The sequence below is a fragment of the Canis aureus genome, chromosome 17 (assembly GCF_053574225.1).
Source record: "Canis aureus isolate CA01 chromosome 17, VMU_Caureus_v.1.0, whole genome shotgun sequence".
In the NCBI taxonomy this organism is placed as follows: Eukaryota; Metazoa; Chordata; class Mammalia; order Carnivora; family Canidae; genus Canis; species Canis aureus.
The window spans coordinates 34039943-34053652 of record NC_135627.1 but is presented as its reverse complement, the minus strand read 5'-3'; the positions used below and the strand labels follow the sequence as shown (position 1 = coordinate 34053652).

The window sequence follows — 13710 nt, the reverse complement described above, 5'->3', positions numbered from 1 at the left end:
TTTCTCATTTGTTCACTCATTTAATTTGAGCTTTTATATGGATGTCATCATACTGTATATACAATTTTATTTCCTGTTCAGACAGGCCAGGGGAGTACTCTTCAGGACCCTGTGCTATAATAAAGATGTAAGGAGACCTGGATTATTATTATGATTAAATAGCTACAGCCCACCAAAACAGTCATAAAACTCATCTGGAAAATATGGTAACAGATTATTGAAAGTAGGTTGGAGGGTTGGACTGACCGGGGTATGGATACAAACATTAAGTTCAGGGATCAGAAGGGTTTTTGGTTTATAATATGTGACAGTTTTTCAACTTGCAAGAAGGAAGACTGATCATTTGCTTCCTTGTGGCACAGATGCTCAGATACATCTCTTCCTGGTCTAGCAGAGCCACCCCAGTGAGGGGAAGAACATCTGCTAAGCCAGCCATGGTAGGGTCAAACCAGAAAGGCTTTAACGTCGAGTCACAGAGAGCCCGACTATAGTAGATTAAACAAGTAGGAGTTTAATTTCCTCACCTGCTAAGACTTCTGGAGGCAAGCTGTTACTGGCTTCCATTCAATGAATGGATGATACCAGGGCTGGCACTCTGTGATTCTAGATGCCTTCACTTTATCCTAGCAAGATGGCTGCTATTGCTCAGACACAATGGCTCCTTCTGAGGTGGAAAAATAGGAAGGGTAAGGCACCAGCTCAAAGTGCTTCCTTTTATCAGAAATCAAAAGCTATCTCAGAATTCCCACCTCTGCTTATTTTTCATTGGCCAAAACTGTGTCAGATGGCCACCCCAAGCTGTTGAGGAGGCTGGGGAGAAGAGTGATTAGTTGGTCACATTGCTACATCACACAAACTTGGAGTTCTGTTATCATGGAAGAAGTGGGACATAGGCCTCATGTACATGCAGACAGTTCATTTTGTCTGCCATGGGGGACAGTTTATCCACTTCAAGCTCCTTATTTCCAAAATATATACAGAATAAATCTTTCCTTTGCCTGCTTGCTGCTCCAGAGGTGGAGGCTGTAGAACATGGATGAGATGGGACTCCAGGCTTGCTGAGGACCCCCTCAACACTGGGCACTGAAACATGGCAGCAAAACAGTGTGTATTGTGGGTCAGCAGAGGGTCACCCTGAAGATGGAGGCCACCACTGTCTAGAAGAATGGCCACCTCATGTCTACCTTGAGCCCATGTGGGGCTCCTGTGAGAAAGCCTGTTCATAGGCTTGATCATTCAAGGAGACCACCCCATTTCATCATGTGCAGTCATATAAGAGGGCAACAGAGATTTACCTCTCCCTCCATTTTAACCCAACATTGGAGGGATAAGCTCTAGGGAAAGGAGAGGGTGTAAGAGAAAAGAGATTGCTCTTCTGCCCTAGACGGTGGAAGCTGCAGAATAGACTCTGGTTTGGGGTGGGAGAGTGAGCCTTAGGTGACAGACAACGACATGAGCTGGTCTGGATCTTCCAATCCTAAATGGAAGGGGATTGATAAACATGAGTGCTTGATAATACCAGGATCAGACTGAAATGTTGTGAGGGAGCTGCTATCCAGTAGGAAAGGAGGATTTGTTTTCTTTTTCTTTTTTAAAGGATTTTATTTGTTTATTTATGAGAGACACACAGAGAAAGACAGAGATAGAGACATAGGCAGAGGGAGAAGCAGGCTCCCTGCAAGGAGCCCGATGTGGGACTCGATCCCAGGCCCCCAGGATCATGACCTGAGCCAAAGGCAGAGGCTCAACCACTGAGCCACCTAGGCATCCTGGAAAGCAGAATTTGATGGACTACAGTAACATCAACCATATGGATTGAATTGTGTCCTCCCAAAATATCTGTTGAAATCGTAAGCCTTAGGTCCTGTGAATGTGACCTTATTTGGAAACAAGGTCTTTGCAATCAAATTAAATGAAGTCATACTGAATTAAGGTGGGCCCTAATTCAATATAAAGATGAAAAATAGGACCCAGAGACAGAGGAATAATCCCATGTGAAGACAGCAGCAGAGGTTGGAGGGACTGCTGCAAGCAAAGGAAAGCCAAAGGGTTGACAACCACCATCACCAGCTAGTAAGAGGCGAGGAAGGTCTCTACCCAATCTCGAGACAACATAGCCCTGCGGACACCATGATTTTGGACTTCAATCCTCCAGAACTGTGAGAGAACAAATGTCTGTTGTCTTAAGCCACCCATTTTGTGATACTTTGTGATACGATAGCAGCCCTCAGCAACGAAGACAACAGTCTTTAGAGTAGGAGAAAAAATTGTTTCATATGTTGACCCCTATTCACAAGAGACTTCACGAAACCAGTAAGACACTTTGGTGTGGATCAACACCTTTGCCACGATACTATTTTCAAGGACTACTTAACTTTAATGCTGTCCTCCTTGCCCAGGCTAAATAAAAAACATTCTTCAGGAGCCTTGAATTTTTTCCCAACACGGAAACTTGTCAATCTGTTCATGCTTGGAAAATGCATGATGTTTTTGCTTTGGTTCTTAAGCATGTTTCTTGGGACCACAGAGCTTATCAGAGAGAAGGCTTTAATAGCTTCTCCCTCTTAATATTATCTGAAAGAGGGTATCTTTAACTCCGTTTTTTCTGTACCTTTCTCCTTCTTGCTTGTTTTTTCTCTCTTTTGGCAAAAATAAAAAAAATGTTTTATTTTCCAGACCTTGACATCCTTATATCCTTTTGCTCTTATTGCAAAACTGTATATGAGGCAAAATGAAGGAGAAGCTCCAATTATTCTAGTTGTGTATGGTGGGCTTAGTCTAAGACTCTTGGCTACCATGGCAACAGGGCTTGGCTTTTAGCTATTCTTCTATCTCACCTGACTAGTAAATATATTTGCATATCTGGCTGGGTAGGGAGAAGTGGGTAAGAAGCTATTACTTACAGAGGGCTTAGGGTATTCTTCATTCATGGAGTATCTGTGCTACATGCTCTATTTTATTTGGAGTTTCTTGGCTAACCTCTTTCAGTATTTTGCAACTTTCCTCACACTTCTTACACAACTTTAAATTTTTTCCTAAACATTTAAAATCATATTTTGACACAATAGAACTTGGCATTTTTAAGTTTACTATGATTTCCTCACATCTTCTTTTTTTACTTTAGAGGATACTAAATCAAATTTTAGCAAATTGCATTTTGAGCTCCCTGACAAATATTAATTTTTTTCAATGGAAGTTTGACATGGTGAATTCTTATATAATGGCACCCCAAATTTCTGGTTTAACATTTTAAAAAAAAATTGGACATTTGATTTGTTTAAAAGTAGAATACCCATATAATTACGGCACACTAATTCTATTGGGATATTTCTTCATGTCCTAAAATCTATGTCATGGAAATATATTTGTCATTTTGAGGATGTTTGAGATGTTTGTTACTGTAGACACATTTTTAATGGGCCATCATAAATACTTCTTGTTAAAACTTTTAATTCTTTCAAAATTCAAGTTAATATTTAACACATGAAACAAGAAATAAACCGTTAGTGCCAAAGTTTCACCATTAAGGAGTGCTTTTAAGTTTTTTGAACTTAATTTGGACCTTTATTTTCATTTAGGCACCATTAAGGAATCTGAAAAGGGGAGTGACAGAAACATTGTTTGAAATTTGCCTCTGAAATGACCTTAACCTTTTGAATGCATATTCCAGGGTAGCATTAGCAAGCAATAAACCCAGGAGAGAATTAGGAGACAGAATGATTTCTGGAGCCTCCTGTTCATGTCTGGTGCTTCTTCTCTTCCTGCAAGAGATGTCATTGAGATGCACGGGTATCTTGGGGAGAGGATGAGTGAGTGGTGAGGCCAGTCACCAAGATCAGGAATCCACGAGAAGAAAAATGGAAAATTTGCCCCGCTTGCTTTTCTTCTTCTCTCACCTCTCTCGAGGCTACTGACTCTGCCCCCCCCCCAAGTCATGAACCTGAATGACTTTCATGATACTTCCTTTTCTCCGTCTCTACTCTTAGCAGTATCTAAGTCTGATGTGTCCTCCTATGTTCTTTCTCCCCTATCCCTTGGAATCCCTCAGAAGAATAATGATGGCAGGTTCCTAACTGGCCTTCTACCCCTGACTTCTTTCTAATCCAGATTTCATGATCATCTCAGAACCATAGATATGACCATGTTACTTACAAGCTTAAAAAACAAAAACAAAGACAAAAAGACCACAACACTTTAAAGGGTTCTCAATGCCTCTAGGATAAATCTTAAATCCTAGAGCTGGTCCTTATCATTAATTTACCTTTTGTTATGGGTGCCTTAAACTTTTGCTCATATCCAGGGTCACTGCATCTGCAGTGGTCACTGATCCAACTCTAAGGGGATGCTATTCATGGGTAGTCGGTGTTAACAATGACGTTCCCTCTGCCAGAAATGGCTTTCCCTGCCTTATTCTTCTTGTAAGACACATCTTTCTTGGATTTCTCCAAGTACTCCCCTTCCCTGAAAATAGAGCCCTTTAGCCTCTTTAGTCCTCTCTCTACCATGTATTTTATATTCCCTACAACTCATAATATTAAGTATTAGTGTACATGCTTTTCTACCTCCTTCTCTTCTCTACCCCAGGTTAGGAGTAAGCTTCTTGAAAACAGAGGTTCATCTATTTCCCAGCACTAAACACTTTGCCTGGCATATGGAGGTGCTTAATATTTGGAATAAGCATACGAGCAAACAAATGAACACAATACGATTAATTTCAGGTTGATGTGGGCACCTCTGAGTTATCTCTTTAAATTTTTTTCTGAGTGCATTTGGAGTGTTTCTTTTCTTTTTTTTTTTTTTTTTTTTTTTTTTTAGGATTTTATTTATTCATTCATGGGAGACACAGAGAGAGGCAGAGACAGGAAGAGGGAGGAGAAGCAGGCCCCATGCAGGAAGCCCCAGGTGAGACTCGATCCTGGGACTCCAGGATCAGGCCCTGAGCCAAAGGCAGACGCTCAACCACTGAGCCACCCAGGCGTCCCTGGAGTGTTTCTTTCTATACTAGCTCTGGTCCCATTCTAACAGTACCTGTCCTTCCCGATTGTTTTCTAGTTCCTTTGCGTACAGCTTCTGTCTCTCGCAGGATTTGGCTTTCTTCTGGAGCGGGTATTATCCACCACCATACACTATCTGCTCCCTTGTACCATATTTTCCTTTGTGGGGTTGAGCAAAGGTTTACTGTGGCTGCACCACAACTGGCAGCTGTCAGAATCAAAACTCATTAATAAAAAAAATGATAATGCTTCAAAGTACATCACATTTTTCCTTCAAAGTCCTTTGTGAACATTATCTTATTAATCATCATAATAGCTCAGAGGAAGATAAACATTGTTGGTTATCTTACCTAGATCATATTTTGAAGGAACGTCTTTTTCTTGTTATTGTTTGATTATGCTATGAAATCTGGATAGTGATTTTCATATTGGCTATTTGGATATAATTTGATATGCTGATGTAAAAATTTCCCTGGATCGGTAACGTGGTTTTTATTTTTATTTTAGATGTCTCACCCTGACTCTTGTCAAATCTTTTCAGAGAGCTGAGCAAAGAATAACAAGCAAAAGACTCAGATATTTCTACTCAAGGACTGGGATTTTTCTGGGTAGTGTGAGACTCATTAAACCATCATTGGCTCATGTTCTAGAAATCAAAAGATGAACTAACTGCATTCATAGTGCTCAAATGATTGTTGACTGACTGATATACTGAATCTGAATGTTTAGAGGAAGGGTTTATGTAGGAAATTAGGATTCCAGTCAGAAATTCCACTAGTAACTGGTATCAAATAGCTGAAAGAGAATTCTTTTAGGAAAGGAATTTTACTTAGAAAACTGGTTGAAAAAGTTTACTCAATAGTTCTGTCCCCAACTCACCTCTGTCATCCTATGTTTCTTTTTCTCATAATACTTTAAAAAAATTTATTTATTTATTCATGAGAGACAGAGAGAGAAGCAGAGACATAGGCAGAGGGAGAAGCAGGCTCCCTGTGTGGAGCCTGATGTGGGACTTGATCCCAGGACCCTGGGATCACGACCTGAGCCAGAGGCAGACACTCAACCACTGAGCCATCCAGGTGCCCCTCTCATAATACTTTTCACACAGTTTGTAATACATTTATTTACAGTTTTAGTTTCCCTTTTGTGGCAGGGACCATATGTCCCTATGTACCTGACAAATATGGTCAGTTGAATTGACTATTGAGTTGAAAAAGTTAACTAGCAAAATCTTTTCTGTAGAAAAATCGAAAGAAGGATAGATTCCATTTCAAAATTATAGAGAGGGACTGTCTGATAGTTGGCACTGTATTCAAATTGGGCATCAGCTGTTATCAGTGATCCTTCTGTGAAGAGTTTGAAATCTTCCAATAATTCAACTAACTGTATGGTCTCTGGAAATTGTTTTATTTATTTTTTATTTTTTATTTTTTTAAGAGATGAGAAATGTCACAGTTGATTTTGGCATTTTCTACCTGCTAGGATGGAGTCTTATTTTGTATGAGTGTCCATCTGGGTGGAGTGGCCATTGGAGCCAATAAAGCTCCATTATCTATGGTGCTGGAAAGTGTGTTGGAGTGAGGCTTCATGGGATTTATTCTCAGGTTTCTTCCTAGTTTAGGCAAACATTTCTGACCTCATAGATTCTGTCAGCTGTGCCTACCTCATTGACATAGACTGAAATCAGCAAGCTAGAGTCAGGCTACAGTGGTGAGCAAACATCTGCCTTTTCTCAACACAAAGGTTTGTGGCGGTGGGGTGTGGAGATGAGTAGAAGGGTGGAACATTTCTCTATCGTGTAGTTCCACTTCCTGCTTGAGCACACATAGGCTTTCCACTGGCACCCCTTCTTCCCACTCTTTTTAAAATTATTTTTGTTGTTTAGTAACCTGTATATCCAATACGGAACTTGAACTCCTGACCCTGAGATCAAGAGTTGCATGCTCCTCTGACTGAGCCAACCAGGTGCCCCCTTCTCTTTTTATTTTCATTTTTAATTTTTTTTGGAAAGAGACAGTGTGAAGAGGAGGGGAAACACCAGAGGAAGAGGGAGATAGAGAATCTTAGGATCTCAGGATCATGAGATCATGACCTAACTGAAATCAAGAGTTGAACGCTTAACCACCTGAAACACCCATGCACCCTCAGATACCCCCTTCTTAATGGCACTCCAGGCAGTGCTGGCACCTAGGACAAAGACAGAAGCTTTCTGGAAACCTCCTCGGTTTGAACATACTCTCAAAAACTTTTTCCAACCCCTAGGTAATTGTGACCCATTATTGAAAAGTGCCTGAGTAGAACATACAGGCTTCTATATGCCACTTTTTGAGATTGGGAGATAAAACATCTTTATATCTTTCTAAAATCTTGTTCATACTTGCCTTTTTGTCTTTCAAGAAGGTTGGTATTGACATCCCATAGAAGGAGCGTAGCAAAGAGGATTAAAAGTGATTCTAGACTCTAATTAGTAATGTGTACGTTCCAAACTCTGTGCTGTAGAGGACAGAATCTTAGCCAATAGCCTCCCAGAAAAATAATGCTTTAAAAGCAAAATCCAAATTCTGTTTAAAAAAAAAATTCTTGGGGTGCCTGGGTGGCTCAGTGGTTGAGCATCTGCCTTTGGCTCGGGTCATGATCCCAGGGTCCCAGGATTGTGTCCTGCATTGGGCTCCCTGCAGGAGGCCTGCTTCTCCCTCTGCCTGTGTCTCTGCCTCTGTTTGTATCTCTCATGAGTAAATAAATAAAATCTAAAAAAAAAAAAAAATCTTAATAAATCTAAGTTCCTCAGCTTCATCTCTTAAGCTTTTCACTTAGTAGAGCTCATATCAGCATCTATTTCATTCTTTTAACAAAATACTATTGTTTTGATGAAGTTCTAGTGTCTCAATCGTCCGTGTTTTGCCAGCAGTTTGTAGGTGGGTATTCAAAGCAATTATGACAGTGATTACTATCCTGAGCAGTCTGCTAAATCTCCAATGCTGAAACATCTCTCAGGGAGATTTCTGTAGCTTTTGGGAGCTACAGAACTCTTCATGTAACTTGATATTCAAAAGACTCTTTTCTAAAACAGTGGAACCCTATTTTGAAGGTAAACCTCAGAGCTGGGTCATAGTTTGGGTGGAGGAGCCCAAGAAGTTGACAATAAGCAAGTCAGATAACTAGTCTCCAACTCCTTTTCAATCATGTTGGCTCCCCTGGTGATTTAGCCTCTCCTGTCCTGAGCTCTGTCATCTGGTAATCAGCAAATCAAATGTTTTTTGGAACTCTTGAATCTCTTCCTTGCAAGCCAAGCAGTCACAGTTTGAAAGCCACTACAGCAAAATTTTAGCCAGAACTTTGCAATTAGAAGACTGAGCAGAATTTCCAAACTGTTTACTTTCCTTCTAAAAGGTACAAATTACTTTTAATCTAAAGGAATAATTGAACCCATGAAGCTTGGAAGATTATCTTAGAGTTGTAATATCCGTGACCATTTCTGAGACAGAAAACTTGTAACTGGATTGCCATTCTGCCCTAGTCTTCAAGGTAAACTTAATTTGACCTATAGGGGTCAATCCTTAACCTTTTGAGTTGCCAAATTAGTTGCAAAGTGGAGGTAGGGGAGTAGATGGGGTTAATTTTTTTCAAGCATTGTGACCTGTAAGATCCAAATGAAAGTCTAACAAACTTGTCTCTTTCATGCCCTGGTCCCCCGCCCCTCCGCCCGCCATCTTCCTTCCCCCATATCTATAATTCCAGTCCTGATATAAATAGAGCAGTTACCTAGCCTCTTAGAGTTCAGTTTTCTATTCTGTAAAATAAGCAGATGTTGGCTAAAATGATGTTACCTTTAGTTGCTAGCAGTTGATAATTACATGGGGTCTGGTCCCCCATGGCCATGCCAGCAGTGCCCTAGGCAACTCCAAAAGCCTCCATCCTCTTAGATGCCCATGCACCTGACTCTGGAGTTGTGCAACACAGTGGCCCCATGTGGGGTGGTTTGAAAGGTGCGACCAAGTTTCACCTCAGCCTTAAAAAATCTGTTCGTTCCAGATGCTTTGAAATGTTGCCACTAGAGACCCAAGTTTAAATATTATTCTCTCCAGTATGATTCTTGGACAGATAACACATTAAATCATTAACAAGTTATGTGAATTGTTTTTGTTTCCTCCATGACAGGAAGACCCTGAAGAAGTATGAGAACTCTGGGTAGATGGTGTAGGGGAGGAAAAACTTCCTTTTACCTTTTATGTTCTGTGGTCTGAGAATTAACCTGACATAAAACAGATTAACAGGGGATAAACATACACTTTTTATTTAGTATTTTGTGTACACATAAGAGTCTTTAAAAGGAAAATGAAGACCCAAAGGAGCCATTAGGCCTTGAAGCTTAATACCTTTTTTTAAAAAAATATTTTATTTATTTATTTGAGAGAGAGAGTGTGTGAGCTGGAGGGAGAGGGAGGGGGAGAGAGACTCTGAAGCAGACTCTGCACTGAGCACAAAGCCGGACATGGGGCTCAATCTCATGACCTTGAGATCATGACCTGAGCCAAAACCAACAGCCATGTAACTGACTGAGCCAACTAGGTGCCCCTTACGTTTGTTTTTAAACCAAGAATGATACACTGTGTAGATGTGACAAGACAAAGGGGCTTGTACTCAGGGCAGTAGATTATGGGACAGAGACTAAGAAATACATGAGGGAAGTAAATGGAAGATGGGGCTTGTTTCAGTAGGTCTGTTTGGACAGGGCTGTGTTGGCATTGACTCCCAGTCTTCAGGGATAAGAATGTTCTTTTCCTGGCACAGGAAGGGCACCTTTCTCATGGGAAGTCTCCTTACCTGCTTTTAGGTAGAAAGGGAGAGGTCAGAAAGTGCTTCCCATATCTGCTGTTTCTCAAGTGCCTTCAGCTCATAAGATCAAGACATCAAAGTGGCATATTTTCCAGAGGCAGGTTCTGGACTCCTTCACCGAGAGATGGTGATGACAAGGAAGGGGTGCTTAGATGAAGGTAAACAAGCTGGCAATAACTAAATTCAAATCTTGGCTCCATTGAGAAGTTGAGAAGTTGTGTGACCATGAGCAATTAATTAATTAATCAAAATATTGTGAGCCTCAGTTTCCAAATATGTAAGATTGTAGTATCTCTCCTTAGAGAACCACTGTGAAGATTCAACAGTGTCTCATGTAAAGTCCCTGGTATACAGTAGGTGCTCACTAAATATGACTATTACCTATTACTTCATAATTTTACCCAAAGCTAGATCTGGTACTAGACATTTCAATCACCCAGTGGAAAACAAATAGAAGTCTTGGTATTCAAGGGAAAAACAGACACACCTTCCCACTTGAGGAATGATTTTTTGTTTCATAATCTTCTGTGCCTGTGGCACAGCTGGAGAGGGATGCCAAGAAGTACTTGTACTCTGACTTTCCTCACACATCCTCCAATACCTCTGAGTTGTTTGGCACATGTGAAAATGGGATGGTGCTCTCTAAACAGCAAAATCATTATGTTAAAAGCTCATCTTATTTTCTTCCATTTAAATATCAATGATAATGCTGGAGATATTCTTTGTTTTTGTTAGGCAGCAGGTTTTCTCTCGTTTTTAGCTGTCTTCCATTAAAGAAGTATTTTTTGATTGCTTACTCCATTTATTTTGTGGAAATAAGAATCTATTGTTCTATCAGGAAAAAGAAAAAACCCACCTCACTGCAATAACCATTTAGAATGAGAAGAAGGGAAAGTATTTTGGAAAAAAATAATTCCTTTCCCATATTTCTCTTAAGTTGTATATCTTGGAACTAGTTTTCCATTATAAGGACCTTCTCTTTTGTTTATGAAAAAAAATTGAAAACTCTAATAAGACAAAACCCATAGGATTTATCCATTTTCCTAACTAATTTTCAGGCACAATGCAAAGCTGCCATTAAGAATCTCTGTTCTTTGTCCAGTCCGATTTAAAAATATTTCTTTAGAGATTACAAAAGATTTCAAAAACATGTTAAAGGACTCTTCTTAAAAAGTTGACTCCCCTTGGGAACTTGGAAATCAGATTTTCGAACCGTTCTTCTTAGCTGCCTCTGAAATTTAATCTTGAATAGCATTATATTGTCTTCCTAGCAATGGTTCGCTCGATCTAGCTTTCAGGCAGTGTGAGCATGGAGATGGGAGCTGGCCACACAGTGTACCCCTTTGGAGGATTTATTCCCATTTTTAAAAATCTCAGTTTACCATGTAGATTGTAGAGGTGGATTCTTTTTTATGGGGACTAGTTCCTTTTCTCTATCTAGAAATATTTGTACTGAGGCATATTTGTTCACAATTTTTCTTAGTCTGTCTTAGGGGTGTTAGTGTTTTCCCTTAGCAAATAGATGATAAATTCTGTGAAGCTGGGGGACCCTGTATAATACTGGAGTTCTCTACAGTGCTTAGCCCAGTTCTTTGCAGCTGCATCCATAAATACTGTTCTTATCCATTTATTGGTTGATTATCTGTTTGTCAATCTCTAATCCAGTAGAAAATTAGAAAGAGGCTCGAAGTTCTCTCCTTGTGTGCAATTCAGCTAACAGGAAAGAATTTCCAAAGCAAAATACCCAATTATTTCTCTGCCCTCACAGTGCACCCCTTCCCTCCTGATTAGGTATGAGCTGTAAAAGGTAAACCAAGGCGATAGAGCTCACTTCATCTTTATGCTCTGAATGCTGGAAAGATGGAGCAAGTTCTCAGAACCTTTGGTATTAGATCTGCCGATTGTAGGCAGACAAACACAGCTGTTGGATGATTTGGAGAGAAGCTTCCTTCTCTTAGAAGGGATAATCAAGAATTGGCTGCGTTTCTATTTCACTGTTTTGTTGAACTCCCTCTTTAAGGAGCGATGAGGATCACACAGATTTATCAATGTATTAGTTTGGGAGAGGGCATTATTGTTCATCTGATTCAAGTCTGCCATTTGATTCAAGAGAGGCCCAGAGAGTGCAAGTGGTTAATAAGGCCAAACAGCAGTCAGGGGCATGATCAGTATGAGATTCATTTTTTTTTAAATTTAATTTTATTTATTCATGAGAGGTACAGAGAGAGAGGCAGAGACATAGGCAGAGGGAGAAGCAGGCTCCCTGCAGGGAGCCGAATGCGGGACTCGATCCCAGACTCCAGAATCACGCTCTGAGCTGAGGGCAGATGCTCAACCAGTTAAGCCACCCAGGCATCCCAGGATGAGATTCTTCATCTAGTTCCCCTTCCACTTTGTTTCACTACTTCTCTTTGATAAATAAAGGGATTGACCCAGATTCTTAATCTTTTCCTTTTCTGATTTACCTTGCTTACTAATGAAATGCAGAGATCACAATAATGAAAATGTTTGCAATTTCCACCTGTAACTCTTATGGAATTTACTGTTGAAAATTAGATCAGAATGCGAGGCACTGTAAGCCACCTGGCAGAAACTTGACACAAAAGGTCTATAGGAGTATTTTTTAGGTTTAAATTTCTTAAAAAAGGACAGCCATGGAAAAAGGCCAAAGAGTAAATATCTACCATTGTTTTTCCAGTCACATCATGCTGATAAATTTAAATTGGTATGACAATGAATACAAGATTTTTAGAAGATATATAAAAAGTAGCTTGGATGGAACCAAATAACACAGACTTGTTATTGTTCCCATCACCACAGTTTGAAAGGTGTGGCAGGAGAAAGTGAACAGAGAATCTTAGATGAAACACAATATTGATATTTGGCAGGCTCAGATGAATTTCCACCCAAAGATATGAAATCCCTTTACCCACACTAATTATGCCTCCTTGCCAGGACCAACCTGTGGTACAGCCAGGAAGTCGGGCAGAGGTGGACTTTGGCTTCTTCTCTTGCAGTACCCCCTTTTCTTTTTGGTGCTGCTCCCACAGTTCCTGAAAGGTGGCTCCTCAAAGGTTTAATGACCACCTGCAATAGTGCACTTGTCCTTGATCGTTAAGAAAACAGAATTCTGGCTTCAGCTGATCTACTGAATCAGAATGCCTGTAAGTGGAGTCCAGGAATCTGCATTTTTACCACAGGCCTCCAGTACCAGCCCCATGATCTTCTGCACACTGGGCTTTGAAACCTACTGAGCTAATAACCTCTCCCGACTGCCAGAGGTTTATGTTCTTTTATTGACAAACCTGCTCTTCTGAACTGTAAGTGACAGATATGATTTAATGTGAGTGTTCACCAATGATCTTGGAAATGCTTTTCTTTGTTTTAGGACAGAGAAAGAACAACCTCTTTGTGGAATACTGTGCATTTGGAATTGAGCGAGGCAAGTGGTTTTTAAAGTCTTTAAAATCTTAATTTATTTTTAATATTTGATTTTATCTTGCACAGCGATTTTTTATTTTTAAGGAGGCTAGGGCAGTTGAACAGGCTTGGTGTTAGAAATCAGAGGATGTTGGGTTTGAATCCTGACTCCATTCCTTATTAACTAGGTGATTTAACCAATTTCCTTAATTGCTCTTAGCTTCACTTTTCTCATTTATAGAATGGAGACAATTATAACAACAACAACAAAATACATATATATATATATATATATATATATATATATATATATTATTCTAATCAGATGGCTGTGTTTAGAAGCTTGCCTATGATACATTAGCTGCCCCAAACATATTCAATGCATACAAACCACTCAGGGCCTTATATTAATTGGTCATGGTGGGAAGTAAAGTGATGAATAAAGACATAGCTTCCATCT

General features: G+C 40.0%; 1 long non-coding RNA gene across 2 annotated transcripts in view; it reads right to left on the bottom strand.

The window, feature by feature from the left end:
• LOC144287908 (uncharacterized) overlaps positions 1 to 9949 on the bottom strand; it is a 41395-nt gene extending 31446 nt beyond the window's left edge. For both annotated transcript variants that reach the window (XR_013355735.1, XR_013355734.1), the window contains exon 1: positions 9819 to 9949. This is a non-coding gene — a long non-coding RNA (uncharacterized LOC144287908). The remainder of the gene's footprint in view (positions 1 to 9818) is intronic.
• Positions 9950 to 13710: the final 3761 nt, after the last annotated feature.